The 18,584-nt window shown below is 38.0% G+C and overlaps 1 non-coding gene and 1 pseudogene across 1 annotated transcript; both read right to left on the bottom strand.

Moving 5' to 3' along the window:
- Positions 1-424: 424 nt before the first annotated feature.
- On the bottom strand, positions 425-17,871 carry LOC119875956 (annotated as a pseudogene).
- LOC119876024 lies at positions 9,377-9,481 on the bottom strand. The gene has a single exon (XR_005354851.1). It is a non-coding gene; the product is annotated as a U6 spliceosomal RNA (small nuclear RNA).
- Positions 17,872-18,584: the final 713 nt, after the last annotated feature.

The raw sequence follows: 18,584 nt of genomic DNA, 5'->3' as shown, positions 1-18,584 counted from the left end.
TGAAAGTTGTTTGCTCATAGGGGTCACACCTCACCAGGCTATAATAGTTCCCCCTTTAATGTTGAGGGAAGTGAACTATCTACTACATATCTCAGAGGTCAACTGTCAATGTCTCCAGGACATACTTAGTGTCAAGCTCTTAATGAAACATGCAATGATAAGCTTTAGTGGACATATCAAAAAAAAAAAAAAAAGGATAAATTTATTCAGGAAGGAAATAGGAGAGGTTAACAACCATTAAAGTCATCTGTAACTTAATTATTATATCATTTTAAATACAGGTACTGTAAATAAATCTTCTGCCTTTTCTCTAGCCAGTTTCAAATCAGACTGACAACTAGGATTTCAAGTTTTAGCACATAAAAATTCAAGATGCCCAACTAAACTCAAATTCAAATAAAATTTTTAGTGCACATGTATCCAAAAAATTGAGGCATGCTTATAATAAAAATAATTCATTGTTTATCTGTAATTCAAATTCAACTGGGGGTCCTGTATTATATCTGGTTAACTTCCCTGTGACCAAAACAATAATTACCTGTAAATAATACCTCCCTTCGACAACATGTAGTCCATCAAACGCCCCTAGGGCATAAACTTCATCTGTTCTCTTTTCAGACATCTTGTAGCTTAGATGACAGCAGAGTTTTTTCTGACAAACTGTGTAATTTCCTGTGACTCTTGTGAGCTCCAAGAAGGTGAATTCATCAAAAAAAGCAGTACCTGTAAATTCCTGATTTTCTGTTGGGAATGCTTTTATACTACTGGCATAAGAAGTCCAATTCACCACGATAGGGTGATGTGTATAAGAATCCAGTTGTGAGAGGAGAAGTTTTCCCTCTTTTGTCTTCATATCATAATGAAATGCTCTTGGAGAATCGGGTGCATAGATGCCACTTCCTGAAAGTGATGTTGGAAATAGCATTTAAAATAGAGAAGTGAAATGGAATTGCGTAGTTGTTAGTGTTATTTTAAACTCACATTATCATTTACTCTAAGTTATATGCATCATTAATTATAGTAAAATATATTGAAAAGGACAACAAGTGAGAAGAAATCAAAGTATGATACTAAGAGGCCAATAAGAGAAACTTTCATGTAAGAAGTGGTGAATTTTTGAAGGGGAAAAAAAAAGTATACATATAAATGGAAAAAAAAAAACCTAAATAAATCTACAAAACAATTTGGATTGAGACTGATTCTACAGTATGTCACCAGCTAGATATGCAAAAATTAAGAAAATATTATATTAAGGAGTATACACGTTAGCTAGAAAAAATATTTTTTCTTGTACTTTTTTGATTACAAAAGTTTATAAATTTTAGAGCTTACACATTACCTGTCATTCTTTTTGAGGGGTGATGTATATTGGATGCAAGGAAGTTGACTCCCATGCCCATTGCCCAAGCTGAGTGGAATTGAATAGCTGATAAATGTGGCAAAACATTCATCCATGCTGTTGGGAAGACTATGGTATCCACATGGAAATCTTTCACCAGAGTAACAGCAGGATCATAGAAGAGTTATCAAAGCATGTGAAAACGCCAAATCTTCCAAAGATGGTGTCAAAAGTCACAACCTCAGGTTTCTTGGGTACATTGAATTGATTTTCACCCATGAAAAGGTTGTGCTGTAAGAAACGGAAGATGAAGTGGGTAAAAGTCTCTTTTCAGAAGTTGGCCTGGGTGTTACTGTGCCTGAAAATGTGCAAGCCAACATCTCTTAGTGCCAATTTAATCCATGACCACTGTCTTCACAGGGAAAAAGTGTAAGAGAATCAGAGATTACTACAACTGATAGGAGCCTTTGGTTCAATATCCACATTTTATAGATATGTAGAAGGAAATCCTTAACTATTAAGGCCCTCTTGAATCTTAGAAAGACATAGGAGTGAAATAGATAACTTCTATTTGCCAAGAACACTTAACTCTTTTCTGTGGAGAAAGAACTTTCTTTGCTTCTTTCTCTTCAAAACCAAGTCTATCTGGTAGGTAGTTTTTCCTTCTAGTCTTGACCCAATGCCAAGGCATGTCTTTAAAAGGACAAAGTCTAAAAGGCAACATTATACGTCAATGCAGGTACCTCCTGCTGATTTTCATACACTTCCACAGATATATTCCTGTGTTCCTAAATGCATAGGAAGCCTCCTGAGCCTCTTCATAGGAGCTTACCACACCTAATCATTACTTACTATGCTTTGTCTCTAGTCTGCTTCTGAAGTATACTTTTTACCAACACTAATTATTTTTCTTTCTTGTCCACTTTATTTTGTTAAATACTTAGTAACTGAACTGTTTGCAAATTAATTTTACCTTATGGTAGCGTGCCACCAGTTTTCCCTGAGAATCAAACACCACATCAGTGTTGTATTGATAACGACCATCGAGGGGACACTGAGAGTCACTGGCATTGCATGGCTTCTTATCTCCAATATTAGCTACAACGTAGATAGAGTTGTCCTTGGCCAGGCAGCTGAGTCTTTCTTGCACTGGGGTGTAGCCAAACCTGATATGTGTTTATTGGAAAAAGAAAACAAAAATGAAACTTATCTTTTAATAAAATTCAGAATTATGTTGTCTAAACCTATTATGTTATATATGAAAATAAATTCTAAATAAAATCATAGAAGGGAAGGATTAAAACAAGAATAGATTTCAGAGGAAGTACATGCTTGTGAGAATTTGGTTGTAGGAAACTCTTCTAGGACAAGATTATAGGCCATGAATTTTTTTCATCAGAGCATTTGTCATCATATATAATAATCATGTATTCATTATGTGTTTGTCTTAAGATGTGTGTCACATCTCATGGATATTTGGGAGCAATGATACACATCTTCTGTTCACTAACCCTGGCAGAAAAGAGGAATAAAAAAATATTTCAAGTGAAAGAATGAAAACTTGGAATTTACAATTCCAGATGGCAGAGTAGGAAGGACCAGGAATACATCCCTCCACCTAGATAATATTTGTATCAGCAGAATCTAACCTATGCAACTATTTTGAAATTCTGAAGTCTACCCCAAGGCTTGTAAATTCCAAGGGAAGGCTTGGAAGGCAAATTGCAACTGCAGTCAATTTCAGCTCTTAGCTCAGCAATGGCTACCCATGCTTTACCCCACATCCATGCAGGTGCCTGGAGCACCATGCAGGCAGCTTATTGGGACCAGGTTGGACAATAAAAACCCTGTCCTCCAAATATCAGGGATCTGTGTTCTGATCACTGATAAGAGCTTCTGATCATGGAGGTACAGACACAAGGGTAGGTAGCCATTTTTGTACCCCATTACCACCACAACTACCATATTATTGCAAGTCCTTCCCCTACTAGCTCAAGTAATTTCTAGAGGATTTAAAGAGCCATGGTTGTCTTCTCTCTCCCTTCCGTAATTTTGTCCTTTTTCTCTTTTGGGAGTCAGACATTTAAAGACTAGGACATAAAAAAGCAATAATATACATAGGAGAATTTAGAAAGTCAACACATGTGGTCAGGGAAAGACACAGGCTAAGAAAAGCCCTCAAAAGATCTTAATTTTACACCTCAAGCTTATGCCTAGAACAGAAACAGCCTACAAGAATCAAAACAAGCAAACTAACAAAAGGCACTAAACCCTGAGGAAGGGGAAGAATTTGATGTCCAGAATGATCATATTTAAGTTTCAAATATCAATTTATCAACAAAAAAATCACAGGCATGCAAATAAACAAGAAAGTATGGCCCATTCAAAGGAAAAAAAAAAAAAAGAATAAACTAATAAACCTACAGAAATCATCCTACGGAAAGACCACAGGGCAAACCTACTGGACAAAGACTAAAACAACTGTCTTAAAGATGCTCAAGAATTAAAAGCAAGTGTAGAAAAAGTCAAGAAGATAACATATTAACAAATGGAAATATCAGTAGGGAGATGGAAAACCTAAGAGGAACCAAAAAGAAATTCTAGAGCTGAAAATTACAATGACTAAAATAAAAAATTTACAAATGGTATTCAAAGATGAATTTTAGCTGAAAGAATCAATAAATTTAAAGGTAAGCCAACTGAAATAATCAAGTCAAAATAATGGAAAGACAAAAAGATTGAAGTGAACAAGGCCTAAGGGAGCTGTGGGACACCACAAAGTGGACTAATACACAGATTATATGAGTCCAAGAAGAGTGAGATAAAGAGACAGAGAGATTATTTGAAGAAATCATATCTAAGAACTTCCCAAATTTAATTAAAGACATGAATATAAATAACCAAGAAGTTCAATGATCTCCAGGAAGGATGAACTCAAAGACACCCATACCAAGACATGTTGTAATCAAATTGTCAGAAGCCAAACACAAAATAAGGATTTTGAAAGCCACAAGAGATAAGTGATTCATAACATACAAGGAATCCCCAGTGAAATTATTAGCAGTTTTTGATCAGACACTTTAGAGACCAGAAAGCAGTGGGCCAATATATTTAGAGTGCTGGAAGAAAAAAAATGTCAACTAAGAATCTGGTATCCAGCAATACTGTTCAAATGTGAGGGAGAAATTAAGACACTCTATGCTAATATCAGGTAAAATAGATTTTAAATTAAAAAAAGATTACAAGAGACAAAGAAGGACAATTTATATTCATATTCACAATACAAGAGAACTCTTAAAATTCAACAACAATCTGATCTTAAAATGGGCAAAAGACTTGAATAGTCTTTTCTTAAAAAAACAAAAACAAAAACAAACAAACAAAAAAGAACCAGCCATGCAAATGGCCTATAAGCATGTGAAAAGATGCTCAACCTCACTAATCACTAGGAAAATGCAAATCAAAACCACAATGAAATGTCACCTCACACCCTTTAGAATGTCTACTACTTAAAAAAAAAAAAAAAAAAAAAGGAAAATAACAAGGGTTTCTGAGGATGTGGAGAAATTGGAACACAAAGGCGCTGTTGGTGAAAATGTAAAAATGACATGATTAGGAAAAGAACTGCCAGGAAACCAGTTTGGTAGTCCCTCAAAAAATTAAAAATAGAACCAGCATATGATTTGGCAGTTACACTTCAGGATAGATTTCCAAAAAATTGAGAGCAGGGTCTTGAAGATACATCTGTATACTTATGTTCATGGCAACGTTATTCACAATACCTAAAGGTGGAAGTAACTCAAGTGTCCATCAATGGATGAAAGGTAGTAAAATGTGGTTATACATACACAGTAGAATATTATTCAGCCTAAAAAGGAAGGAAATTCTGACACGTGCTATAACACGAATGAACTTTGAAAACATTGTGCTAAGTGAAATAAGTCAATCACAAAAAGGTAATATATAGGTAGCTAGCATAGTCAAGAGTAGCCAAATTCATCAATATAGAAAGTAAAGTGATGACTGCCAGGGGCTACAGAGATGGGGAAATAGGGAGTTATTGTGTTCTTTCTCCAGCTTTACTGAAATATAGTTGATATTTAACATTGTGTGAGATCAAAATATAAAATGTGATTTGATACATGTATATATTAATGTTTACCACAATTAGGTTAACACATTCTTTAGTATAATTACTGTTTGATTGTTAATACGGTGAGAGCATTTAATATTCACTCCCATTGCAACTTTCAAGCAAACAATAGAGTATTGTTAACTATAGTCACCATGATATACATTAGATCTCTGGAACTTATTCCCTCTTATAACTAGAAGTTTGTATCCTTTGCCTAACTTTTGTCTCATTTCTCCCACCATCAGCCCCTAGCAACTATTATTCTCTCTGCTTCTATAAGTTTGGCATTTTTAGACTCTACTTATAAGTGAGATCATGCAGTTTTTGTCCTCTGCCTGGCTTAGTTCACTTAGCAGAATGTTCTCGGGGTTCATCCATGTTGTTGCAAATGGCAATATTTCTTTTTCATGGCTGAATAATATTCCATTGAATATATGTATATAACACATTTCTTTATCCATTCATCTGTTAAAGGTCACTTCATTGTTTCTATGTCTTGGCTATTGTAGAAAATGCTGCAATAAACATAGAGGTGCAGATATCTTTTGGAAATAACGATTTCACTTCCTTGTGGATCATACGGTAGTTATATCTTGAGGAAACTCCATACTGTTTTCGACAGTGACTGCACCCCTTTATATTCCCACCAACAGTAGAAAAGGTTTTCTTTGTATTCTCTTCAGCAATTGTTATCCCTTAATCTTTTGATAATTCCAGGAGATTCCAGTGAGCGTGAGATATCATACAGATGGGTTGATTTGCTTTTTCTTGCATTTACTTGATTAGTCAGGTTTGGAGGAAATGTCTATTTAGGTCATTGCATTTCCCTTTCTCTCCCTTTTTAACTATTGAGTTGTGTGAAATTCCTTACGTATCTTTGGATATTAAGCCCTTATCAGATATAAGATTTGCAAATATTTTCTCTCATTCTATAGGTTGCCCTTTCATTTTGTTCCTTGGCTATGCTGAGCTTTTTACCATTGAGGTAGTTCTATTTGTTGATCTTTGCTTTTTTGTTTATGCTTCTGGTGTCATATCGTAAAAAGTCCTTACCAACTCCAATGTCAAGATGTTTCCCTGTTTCTTCTTCAACTGTTTACGTTTCAGGTCTTATGTTTAAATCTTAATACATTTGAGTTAATTTTGTGAATGGTGTAAGATAAAGGGTTCAATTTTGCTCTTTTGCATATGAATATACAGTTTTCCCAATACCAGTTATTGGAGGAGACTATCCTCTTTCCATTGTAATATTCAAGGCTGCTTTGTCAAATATTAGTTGACTATATACACATGATTTACTTCTGGGCTTTGGAGTCTGTTCTACATGGTCTATGTGTTTGTTTTTATGCCAATAAAATAGCACAGTAAGTTTGATTACTATAGCTTTCTAATATAGTGTGAAATCCGGAAGTGTGATGCTTCTGGCTTTGTTCTTTCTCAAGATTGCTTTGGCTATTTGGAATCTTCAGTAGCTCCATACAAATTTGAGGATCTATTTTTTTTCTATTTCTATGAAGATACAATTTTAATTTGATAAGCGTAGCACTGAATCTGTAGATGGTTTGGGTAGTATGAATATTTTAACACTATTAACTCTTCCAATCCAAGAACACAGGATCTTTTCATTTATTTATGTTTTCTTCAATTTCTTCCCTTAATGTCTTATTATTTTTGGTGTACAGATCTTTCCCTTCCCTTCTTTTGTTAAATTTATTCCTAAGTATTTTATTATTTTTGGTACTTTGTAAATGAGATTATTTTTTAATGGTTCATCATTAGTATACAGAAATAGAACTGACTTTAATATATTGATTTTGTATCCTGCAACTTTCCTGAATTCACTTTTTTTTTCCAATTTTATTTGAATTCTAATTAATTGGCTCCAGGTATAGAATTTAGTGATTTATCATTTACAATAACATCTACTGCCCATCACAGTAAGTGCTCTCATTAATATTCATTATTCATCTAGCCCATTTCCCCACCCATCTCCCTCCATCAATCTTTGTTCTATAGAGAACTCTAGCTATAGAATTAAGAGTCTCTTATGGTTTGGCCTCCTCTTTTTTTTTCCTTCCCATATATTCATCTGTTTTGTTTCTTAAATTCCACATATGAGTGAAATCATATGGGATTTGTCTTCCTCTGACTTATGTCACTTAGCATAATATACTCTAGCTCCATCCATGTTGTTGCACATGGCAAGAGCTCATCCTTTTTGATAGCTGAGTAACATTCTGTGTGTGTGTGTGTGTGTGTGTGTGTGTGTACACTACATCTTCTGTAAAAATTTATTTGTGAGAAGAGAGAGAGCATGAGTAGGGAGGGGGGAAGGACAGAGAAAGAAGGAGAGGAAGAAGCAGACTTCCCACTGAGCAGAGAGCCCAATGTGGAGCTCAATCTCAGGACCTCAAAATCATGACCTGAGCTGAAGGCAGATGCTTAACCAACTGAGCCCCCCAAGTATCCCTATACTACACCTTTATCAATTAGTGAATGGACATTTAAGCTCTTTGCATAGCTTAGCTATTGTTGATAATGCTGCTATAAATATCGGGATGGATGTGCCCCTTCAAATCTGTATTTTTGTATCCTGTGGGTAAGTACCTAGTAGTATACATCCTGAGTTAGAAGGTAGTTCTATTTTTAAGCTTTTTGAGGAATTTCCATACCGTTTTCTAGAGTGGCTACACCAGTTTGCATTCTTACCAACTGTGTAAGAGGATTCCCCTGTCTCCACATCCTCACCAACATCTGTTGCTTCCTGTGTTATTATTTTATAGCCATTCTGACAGGTGTGAGGTGGTCTCACCATGATTTTGATTTGTATTTCCCTGATGATGAGTGGATGTTGAGCATTTTTTCATGTGTCTGTTAGCCATCTGAATGTCTTCTGTGGAGTAATGTCTATTCATATCTTCTGCCCATTTCTTAACTGGGTTATTTAGCTTGGGTTTCATAGTTTTTGGTGAAGTCCTTAGGATTTTCTTTATACAAGACACAGCAGCAGCAAATGGAAACAATTTAGTTCTTCCTTTCCAATTTGGATGCCATTTATTTCTTCGCTTGACTAATTGCTCTGGCTAAGACTTCTAGTAGTACATTGAATAGGAGTATGGAGAGTGGACAAAACCCTTGTCTTTTCCCTGATCTTAGAGGGATTCTTCAAATTTCTATCAGTATGCTTTAGCTGCAGGCTTGCCATATATGGCCTTCATTATGTTGAGATGTGTCCCTTTTATATTGACTTTCTTGATCGTTCTATAATGAAAGTATGTGGAATTTTGTCAAATGCTTTTCCTTCTGCATCTATTGAAGTGATTTTATGATTTTCATATTTCATTCTATTAATATGGTGTATCACATTTTTGTATTACTTATGTTGAAAAATTCTTGCATGCCAGGACAAATTCCATTTAATCATGGTCTCTTATCCTTTTAATATGGCTATTGAATTTGGTTTCCTAGTATTTTGTTAAGAACTTCTATGTCTGTATTCATCAGGGATATTGGCCTGTAGTGGTTTTTTTTTTTTTACCTTGTGGTATCCTTATCTAACTGGCAATCAAAGGTAACCCTGGCTCCATTAAGTGAATTTGGGAATGTTCCCTCCTCTTAAATATTTTAGATGAGTTTAAGAGGGACTGGCATTAACTCTTCCTTAAATATTTGTAGAATTTATCTGTAATTCATTGGGTTCAAGCTTTCCTTTGCTGGGAATTTTTTGATTACTGATCCAATCTCCTTAATCATTATTGGTCTTGTTAGGTTCCCTATTTCTAGAAATCCATGGATTTATCTTACGTTGTCCAATTTGTTGTCATATACTTATTCATAGTAGCCTCTTCTCATAATCTTTTGTATTTCTGTGGTATCACTATAATGTCTCCTCTTTCTTTTCTAAAAATATGGAGTGCTTCAGGAATTTGCATGTCATCCTTGTGCAAGAGCCATGCTAATATTCTCTGTATTGCTTCCAATTTTAGTATAGGTGCTGCCAAAATGACCGCAAGCAAAATTATTGTTTAATGGGTATAGAGTTTGAGTTTTGCTAGATAAAAAGGGTTCTGGAGGTGGGTGATAGTGATGGTGGAATAACAATACAAATATACTTAATACTACTGACTGTACATTTTAAATGGTTAAGATAGTAAACCTTATGTTCTATATATTTTACCACAATAAAAAAAAAATTAGGAAAAAAGAGACCCTTGGAGGTTAAGAAAAGGGAAATCTTGTTCAGGGAACTAGTCAATCTGGTTGGAGCAGAGGCATCATTAGGGATAGAAAAGGGAAAGGGGGAATTTAAAAGATGCATTTGGGATCATAAAAGAGCTCAGCACAAAAAGCTAAAAACTTACTTCAAATTTAATAGACAAAAGGTTTTTGAGGACAGAAGTCACATGATCTGAATTTTCCTTAAGATAATAGGCCATTAGGGTATAGAATGTATTAGAATGATAAGAGACTAAATACAGGGAATCATTAGAAAGCTGTTGCAATAGCTCAGATTAAAGGAAACAAGGAAAAAAAAAAAAGAAAAAAAAAAATAAAGGAAACAAGGATTGACCTAGGGCACTACCAGACAGTATGGAAAAATGGAAATACTGGAATGCTTGTTAATGTTTTCTTTATTCTTTTTTTTTTTTTTTTTTAAAGATTTCATTTACTCATTTGAGAGAGAAACAGAGAGAGAGAGAACACACACGAGCAGGGTGGAGAGGAATAGGGAAAAGCAGACACCCCTATGAGCAGGGAGCTTGGGGCTCAATTCCAGGACTCTGGGATCATGACCTGAGCAGAAGGCAGACAGATGCTTAACCATCTGAGCCACCCAGGTGCCCCTGATTTCTTTATTCTTTATCAGGTTACCAGTAGTTGTCCCAGTAAGTAATTTAAAAAGCAATCTTCAAAAGTGAGACCCTACTACATGTAACATGTAGCCATATTTATTCTCTCTTGGCACAATCTTTAAATAATAGATGGTTAATAGGAGGTAGGTTATTGAAGAAGAGCTGAGAAGTGTAAAATAACAGTTAAATGAATGGAAATTTAGCGCTATCTCCTGGCAATAGTAGTAAAAGCTTTCTTTGAGTATCAAACCGAGACCATTAGATAGATCTACAAATTGGTACAATTAATATAAGCAAAACCATACCAATTATCAACAAAAACATATCCTTGAAAAAGACCAAGAAGGATGAGAAACCACATCTAAAAAATTATCTTAATGCATTATATATAAAGAATGAGTATTTGACAATTCTTCTCTCTCGTTTGCTTCAATTAATGTCTGAAATACCTAGGTATTAAACACAATACATCACATCACTTGAAACATTTAGCCGAAGTCTTTTCAGATCACCACAACTGGTAGAATAAGTACATTAAATAGAATTCTGGTGTTTGGGGATTTTTTTAAACAGTCCTGATAACATATTTCCCTTCTGTCTCTATTAATCTTGAAAGTCCATCATATATCCAAATATATGCACATTTAAACTGTATCTTTCAGACTGTTTGCTATATCCAATAAAGACTACAAAATGCTCTTAGATACACACACCCTAAAATCTTAAAAAAAAAAAAAAAAAAGGAACACCTGGGTGGCTCAGGTTTAGCGCCTGCCTTCAGCCCAGGGTGTGATCCCAGGATCCTGGGATCAAGTCCCACATCGGACTCCCTGCGTGGAACCTGCTTCTCCCTCTGCCTGTGTCTCTGCCTCTCTCCCTGTGTCTCTCATTAATAAATAAATACGATCTTAAAAATAAAGTCTAGACCTGGCTTAAACCACTTCCGCAGTTCTGCTACATCATCACTTTAAGCTCTTAGGACTTCATACACATTAACCTCATTCAGCTATCTTATTGACGTAAAAAGGAAAATTTTAAATCCTGAACTAACACGTGGCTCTATTTTGCCATTTTCTCACACAGTTTCCAAATTATGGAAACACGGGACAACAATTTTCTGTTCACTGGTAAGAAGTCAGAAAACTAAAGTTTGATTGTTTAGTCACCTTTAGTCATCTTTGACTCACCACTACCCCTGTATCCCTAAGCAAGTTATGCTATTCTCTCTCCAGGTTCCTTTTCTCAATGGAAATATATTCACATTGAATTTGATGATTTCTGTGTTACCTTCCTGGACTGATTTTCTGTGATTTCACAACTCATATTCACTTTCCTAATAAATGTATCCACAGGAGATGAAAAATAATAAAATGGTCTTGAACTTAGAGTTGACAGTGGATCTTACACAGTGATCTTCTACAAAGTCCTTCCAGATAAAGGAAGTTCATGTTCATGATTGAATTGTCCACCACCTATTTCCTTACCTTTTAGGATTATTACAAGGGATCCAGTTCACTCCAGGGTCTGGGATATCCTCCAAGTATGGGTAGATAGTTTCCCTGCTAAAGTTCCAGCCATAAATACCATCTTCTGGAGTCACAATAATATGTGCACCCTGTTAAAAATGTAGCTCAATTAAAATATTTCTCAGGTAAGAAAACAATCCAAGAGAGGGTCTGTAAAGGAACCTGAGAAACTGAATGGATTAGCAACAGCCATCCAGGCCTTTTCTTTCTTTCAATCTTAATTTTTTGTGTTCTGTATTTTTATAATTTTTTTTCACAATTGCATAGTCTAATCCCACCACCTTTTCTCTATAACATTTTCATTCTTTCTTAAACATCAATAGCTTATTGAAAGGTTTGCTATCCACTGCGGTTGTTAAGCATAAAACCAATTCTTCTCAAAATCGCTCCCCCCATTCCCCCCAACCCCCCCCCCTCCCCCCCCCCCCCCCCCCCGCCCACTTCAGTCGGGTGTTGTATTACAGGATTGATTTATACTCAAATTCTCCATTTTACTTCCTCCTCTGCTCCAACCTTCCCTGCTCTCCAATCACTCTGTAAAAGTGATTCTGGCTTCTCAGAAGGAGAGCACTCAGACACGGATTCCCCAAAGGGTGCCAAGCCCAGAGGTACACCATGAGCTCACTGGGGCCCCTTCAGATGGGAGAGTCACCCTGAAAGCTGCTGCAGCTTTTAAGAAAATAGTTGGACTAAGGATGAAAAAGGACCTCAGAATTCTTCATAGTATTTAAAATGTTTGTATTGTATAAGAATGTATATTGGTAGATAGGAGTTACATGTATGTATTCATGACTCATCACACTTCACATAATCTCCCTCTATACCTGACCTACAAATATCTTGTTTAAATCATATCCATTCAGGGACGCCTGGGTGGCTCAGTGGTTGAGCATCTGCCTTCAGCTCAGGGCGTGATCCTGGGATCTGGGATTGAGTACCCCATCGGGGTCCCTGCATGGAGCCTGCTTCTCCCTCTACCTGTGTCTCTGCCCCTCTCTCTCTCTTCTCTCTCTCTCTCTCGCTGTCTCTCATGAATAAATCTTTAAAAAAAATCATATCCATTCAAACCAGACCTTTATACTTAACCCTTCATTCAACCCAAGAACTCACTACACATTAACATATATAGTTTATCTTGTAATTAGAATGAAATATGAAGTACATAATACATATTGTTAAGTAATTTGCAACTTAACTTTATTTTGGTGTTATAAACTAATCCAAAAACCCACACAAGGCTAAGAGCACAAAAGTATACCAAGGCTACTAATACTCACTGCACAGTACCTGGTCCTGATCCACTTATCCTCCACTCTCTACGTATAGTGAAAGAGAGCAGCAGAGCTGCTGAGCATATAGCAAGTTCCTCAAAGATCTACTGCCCCTTAATGATGATGAAGCTATTATTTTCTTAATTTTATCTCACAATTAGGGAAGTAGAACAGTATCCTTGCTGTAACAATTTTGAGAAGGAGGTAAGAGGTAGGAGTACAACAAAGTTGTTGGCTACCTAACATACATGTTTTCCAAAAGTATAATTGAACTTGACAGGGACCCTGTCTCCTAAGACCCCATCTTTCTCTTGGTGGAATCCAGAGTGCTTGAGAGAAGGTACCTGGTTTGCTGCTGAAGTGATTGCTGCCTCCAACAGGTCCAGATTTTGGTTCATTACTGCCAATGCCTCTTCATGGGACACTGGTACTAGGGTGGCATTAGGCAATTTCACTGCATGTTCATAAACAGCTGCAATAAATGTATCCCGGGAGCTGACTTTTATGACACAGAGAACCAAAACTGCCACATAAACCAGTAACCGAGAGGTAATCATGCTGAAGTCAGATGACTGCTGATAAAGAGAGCAAGTCTTGATATGTAGAGAGAGAAAACACAATTAATCATGTGATTCCCAAGAGTTAGCACCTTAAAATAAATTATCAAATCTACTCAAAGCAAGCCTTATGGTTTTGCACGATAGACATAGATGTAAACAAATCTTATATAACAAAGGACCCTTATTGCAGGGATTTATGAGGATCTAAAAAGGAAATGTATGTTTTAGTTTGCTAGGGTTGTCATCCCAAAGTACCCCAAACTGGGCAGTTTAAACAACAGAAATTTATTATCTCACGGTTCTTGAGGCAAGAAGTTTCAGAGGAAAGTGTCGGCGAAGTCGTTCCTCCTGAGGGACTGCAAGGGAAGGATCTTTTCAAGCCCCCTCTCTCTGCATAGATCTCTGTCTTCTCCCTGTGTCTGCACATGGTGTTCTCACTGTGTGCATATCTGAGTCCAAATTCCCCCTTCTTACAAGGACACCAGTCATTGGATTTACTGCCTATCTTCCTCCAGAATGACCTCATTTTAACTTCTATCTGAAACAATCTTATTTCCAAGTGAGGTCACATTCTAAGGGTACAGGTGGTTGGAACCAGAATAGGTATGATCATATTAACTGTCATTAACTAATTGCCAAGACACTCTGTGTGGACAAGCTTAAGAGTTAAAATCTTAGGGAGGTCCTAGTGTCAGAGAGGCCCTCAGACTTTTGTGAGATTTCCCTCTAGGAACCCCACCAGATCCTCTGGGAGAACAATGGAGACAAAAATCCCTCTGCCTCATACTTCCTACAGTGGGAAGAAAAATATTCCCAACTTTGAAATAAGCCCAAAACATTTTGTTCTCCTCAACCAAAGGCTGTCCTCAAGGGAAACCATTTACCAAAGCATAATTAGCCTGGGCAAAGGGAAAACTGCAACTGTAGCCCTCCAAGCCTTCCTGTTTCAACTTAGGGGAAAAGAAAAAAGTTGAGAAACCCTAGCAAAGGTTACAGCACAGGGGCCCAGGCTCAAGACAAGATAGAAACTTAATCACTGACTTTATAACCCTTCTCCTGTCCTCACATGTCATACCATCTCATCAGTCTGTAATTGTGGCCTACTTAGCATGTACTAGTCAAGAGAAGGTCTTCAGATGAACACCTGCAAGATTTGAGGTAGAATGCCATTGGCTGAAACTGCGACTGGATGGGGACCAACAACTTCCACTCTGGTGCCTGAGCTGCGTCCTCTGATCACTACTGTCACTACATTAGCTTTGCTAAGCCACCAACTGAGTGCCAAGCTACCCAAATGTGGCCTTTCTGCTCATACAAAGGAGAAAACATGGGGAAATTGTCTCTGGGGGGAAGAAACAATTTACTTCTACCCTTTCAACATCTTCCGGCTGGTATGGAGATTAAATTGACATGAGACATACTAACAGGAGAAAAAAATAAAGTTTTATTGAGTGTGCATGGAAGCCCCAAAATGAAATTGAGACCTAAAGAAACAACCAAGGCAGGCATTTTCAGACAACAACAAGGTTCAGACTACTTTTTAGGTAAAGAGCCAATAAATCTGGGACGAATTGACAAGACAAATGGACAGGGCCATCCAGGTGCCCCAGCTTATGTATTTTCAAAGTTAAGCCTGTGGTTCAATTAATCATGCAATAAAGAAGAGGTATTTTTATGAAAACAAAAGAAAAGCAATGGTTAAGATTAGATAAATTATAAAACTGGTTTCTGAGTTCTGAGAGTAGCTAGTTTAGAAGATTTCTAGTTATCAGGCTAAGCATCTTCAAATAGGGTGAGGGCAGGCAGTGGCAATCCGGCAGACTCTTTTGGTTTGTAGGTCAAGTGTGTCTGGTGACCTGAGTGACAACAGGCATGAAGATGATCTATATATGAGTTGTTATGGTGATTTCTCTCAAGTTTACATAAAGCTGTGTATATTTAGTTTGCAGAGCTCCAAGAAAAGAGGAATTTTTACTTATGAAGTGATTCCATGTCAAAATTACAGGAAAAAATTGGAAATGTTAATTAGGAGTTGTGACCAGACATTGAAGGAAACTAGAAAAAAACAGGATCTAGTCTCATCAGATCTAGAATCTGATATCCATAAAGGTATGTTACTTAAATATAATTTTTCTCTTTATAAACACTCTCATTTTATGACCAAAGGTAGCCAAATTAAGACTGATTAATTTATAAAATAAATATGGCGGGGGTGGGGGGAGCAACCTTGGCCTGATTCTATATAGGAGTTCAGCAAGAATAGCAATTGATCATTTTAGACTCTTAAATCGGCCTTGTTGGAACTTTTTTTTTTTTTGTTGGAACTTTTTACAAGGAATCTCTACATTGAACTTTTAACAGCCTCTTGAGGCCAGAAGCCAAGCCAAATATTTGCCACCAGACTGCATGTAATACTTATATATTTGGGTGAGTTCCTCTCTTGTTGAGGTCTGCAAAACATTCTGAGGTTCCTGTACCTGCCAAGAAGTGGCATTCTTTACCTGGAATGTTTAGTATTACTTGACAATACTTCCCATGTAATAAGTGCAATTAGTTTAATGCCTCTGTTTCATGATGAGAAACAAAATCATTGAAATGTTAGACTGTAGTCAAAAGATGTTATTTTAGAACTTGATTTTGGGGGGCACTTGGCTGGCTCTGTCAGACTGACTCTTGATCTTGAGGTGATGAATTCAAGCCCCGTCGGATGTAGAGATTACTTAAACATAAAATCTTAAAATAATAATAATAACTTGATTTTGGGAAATTTGTCAAAAAATATCAAAAGCTTCAAGCATTTAATTAAAGAAGGATCACAGATCATTATAAAACTATGGATTTATTTAGACAAAGTGACAATAAAAGATTTTAAAGGTAAATAGAGAAGGTTACATAATTGTAAAAAATCTTAGCTCTTTTAATATTAAGGACTATCTTATTGAATGAGCAAAGATTTGATTATGAAAACAGCATAAAATCTTTTTCTAGGCAGATTACATAAGAAAATTTTGTTTATGATTTCTAATAAAAAGCAAACCAATCATCTAAGAAAGCTTTTTTAACAGAGAAAAATCAAATTCTAATTTTCCAGCAATATTCTTTTGATATTCAAACTAACTCTTGGCCTCCCGCCGCCGCTGCGCTCTCCGGGGCTCTCCCGGGCTCTCCGGGGCTCCGGGCGGAGGGGGGGGGGCCCTGCGGCCGGGCCCGGCCCTCGGGGGCGGAGCCGAGCTGGGCCCGGAGGAGGCGGGGCCTCAAAGCCTGTGAGTCCGCCGAGGAGGGGTGCGCGCCCCCGCCCCCGCCCCCGCCCCGCCCCGGCCGGCGCCCGCACCTCCTCCCGCCGGCTGGCACCGCCGCGAAGCCTCCGGCCTCACCAAGGCTCCTCTGGTGCCCCGGGTCTCGGCCGACGGGCCAACACCCACCCCGGGCGTCCGCGGATCGCGGGGGCGAACACTCTGGTTTCTTGTCGCAGTTTTAAGATGCTGCCTCGGAGGAGCTGTTGCGGGTTTCGACTGTAAGAGAAAACAGAAGACACACACACACACACACACACACACACACACACACACACACACACACGGAAAAGAGAAAAAGGAAAGGCAGATGAGGGCCAGAATCTGCCTGTCGGGCCAGGACCAAATAACCTGAAATGACCTAAACGATGGAGTTCCACTTGAGGAAGCTTGATGAGCAGGTTACCTTTGTAAACCCTGAGTGTCCTCCTTGGGTGAGTGCTTGGAGCAGAGTAGAAACTTGGGAAGTGACTTGTGGGTGAAGGAAAAGCTGGCCTGGGGCACTGAGGTTTGGGGCCGCAGGCGTCTGCGTCTGCGCTGGAGGCCGGGGCACTGCAACTTGGTAAACTCTGAAATTTATGCTGAGTTCCTGAGTCAGGGAGAACAGAAGAATTAGGCCCTTTGCTTCAAGAACTTGCCTGATGTGGACCGGCTTAGAGGCGTCTGAAGACCCATCCTCCAGGCCACACACTTGCAGCTCTGGGATCTGCCACTCGGAACTCCCTGCCTCGGCAGACAGCTGTGTCCTGTGAGCAGCCCACCCTTCCTCTTCTGCCGGCCAGCACCATCCCCAGCACCATCCGCTGTTAGGAAACAGCTCTGCGGACCCCGCGCTGAGTTTAGAGGCTGGGCCCTGGTTCCTTAAGCCTCTGGCGACTCTTAACAGTGTATTGTGGGATTTGTTTACCTGTCTGCCTCACCCAGTTGGTTTTAGGGCACGTACCTTAAATTTTTTGTTTTATTTCCTGCTTGGCATATTGCCTGGCACATTTTTCTTGAAAGCTTTATATAAGCTTTTAAATATTCAATCTTTACAAAATCAGTAGAATGCAGCAGGTACTATAAAGCAGATACTGTTACATATCATGTCTCAGGACTAAGCTTTCTAATAACCCCACGAAGAAATGGTATGTGCAGTAGGACTTTAAAGGACTAAGAAGTAGTGTTTCTGTATTTCATTTTTAAAATAATAATGCAGAGGCTCTTGGCTGGCTCAATCAGTAGATCATACAACTCCTGATCTCGGCCTCATGAATGTGAGCCTCACATTGGGTGTGGAGTTTATTAAGAAAAAAAAAATGTGTGAGTCTGAAAGTTTAAAATAAATAAATAAATAAATAAATAAATAAATAAATTATGCCTGCTGATGGCAGAAAACCAAAACGATTTCCAGATGGGTTGAAACAGCTTGTTAAAGTCTCAGTGGGTAGGAGCACCCGGCTGGCTAGTCAGTAGAGCATGTGACTCCTGTCCTCCCAGTTTGAGCCCCACTGTTGGGTGTGGAGATTACTTAAAAATAAATCTTGGGGGGATCCCTGGGTGGCTCAGCGGTTTAGCACCTGCCTTCGGCCCAGGGCGTGTTCCTGGAGACCCGGGATCGAGTCCTC

The sequence above is a fragment of the Canis lupus genome, chromosome 1 (genome assembly GCF_011100685.1).
Source record: "Canis lupus familiaris isolate Mischka breed German Shepherd chromosome 1, alternate assembly UU_Cfam_GSD_1.0, whole genome shotgun sequence".
NCBI lineage: Eukaryota > Metazoa > Chordata > Mammalia > Carnivora > Canidae > Canis > Canis lupus.
This window is presented reverse-complemented; position numbering and strand designations above follow the sequence as displayed.